The sequence below is a fragment of the Cyprinodon variegatus genome, unplaced genomic scaffold, assembly GCF_000732505.1.
Source record: "Cyprinodon variegatus isolate N-32 unplaced genomic scaffold, C_variegatus-1.0 Scaffold287, whole genome shotgun sequence".
Lineage (NCBI taxonomy): Eukaryota > Metazoa > Chordata > Actinopteri > Cyprinodontiformes > Cyprinodontidae > Cyprinodon > Cyprinodon variegatus.
The window spans coordinates 8,724-9,795 of record NW_015150740.1 but is presented as its reverse complement, the minus strand read 5'-3'; the positions used below and the strand labels follow the sequence as shown (position 1 = coordinate 9,795).

Here is a 1,072-nt window from a genome sequence, read left to right as displayed (position 1 = left end):
TTGAGTCAAAGTGGACTTAATGGGAAATGACCAAGAAGGAATCATTTCATGAAAATAATTTATCAAAAAAGCCAGAATGTAATTTGCAAAGCTATATGTTGACATGCCACAAGGCTTCTGGGAAAATGTCCAATGGACATACAGTATGAGACACATCAGCTCTATGTTCACAGATGGAAAACTGTAGCATATCAAGAAAAGTACTGTCATGATTGGTTCTGAATCAAACCCACATGCAGAACACTACCAGGAGACAGATGAAAAGTTTAACAGAGTTTATTAAATGTTTGCACAAAATAAGACTGCGTTTAGGAAACAGGTCCGGGCTGGATTCTCAGGCGTCTGCAGAGATGACGGTTTTGTTAACCAGGAGGATTGGAAGCGTTGTTTAGTTTTCAGATTTTTGCAGATTATACCTTGGAGAGTTTCAGGCTTTCTTCTCAGAGGGGGGGAACCGGTTGGGTCCAGAGACTGTTGGTTTGACAGAGTGCTCAGCAGGTGCAGTGTCTAACTTCTGACTGTTGGATCAGACCTTGGATTGAGGGGTTAGCTCTCCTTCCGAGAGCAGCAGGTGGATTCCAAAGTGAGATCTTTAGGTTTGGCTCTCTAGGGCAGGCAGGCAGATTCAGGTTAAGCTCTCCCAGAGCTTCACACGAGAGACAGGTTTTCCTAGGAGCGACAAGACAAAGGCTGGTTAGGATTCAGTTTTCTCTAGGGGACAAAATCAAAGACAAGGAGGCTTAGGTTCGCTAACCAAACTTAGCTAACACTGCGGCGTCGAAGAAAGGTCTGGCATCTGCTTAAGTAGAGGGTCCTCTAATGGGCTGACGAGCTCCAGGTGTGCTGGTGAGCTTCAGCCCAGAGAACCCACGGCGCACTCTGCTGGGGAAAGGTGGAACAACTCCAGATCCCAACAAGTACACTGTTCCTACTGTGAACCATAGAGGAGGCTGTGTTATGATCAGGAGCTGCTTTGCTTCATCTGTCACGAGTGTCTTAAATCTGCAGGGTGCAATGACATTTAAGACTATTAATTGATACTAGAGTGAAATGTGCTATCCATTGCCGAAAG

The 1,072-nt window shown here is 45.2% G+C and overlaps 1 long non-coding RNA gene across 1 annotated transcript; it reads right to left on the bottom strand.

Moving 5' to 3' along the window:
• Positions 1-269: 269 nt before the first annotated feature.
• Positions 270-852, bottom strand: LOC107090265. Its single transcript, XR_001481471.1, has 3 exons — positions 755-852; positions 417-669; positions 270-342 (listed from the first exon to the last, which is right to left on the bottom strand). It is a non-coding gene; the product is annotated as an uncharacterized LOC107090265 (long non-coding RNA).
• Positions 853-1,072: the final 220 nt, after the last annotated feature.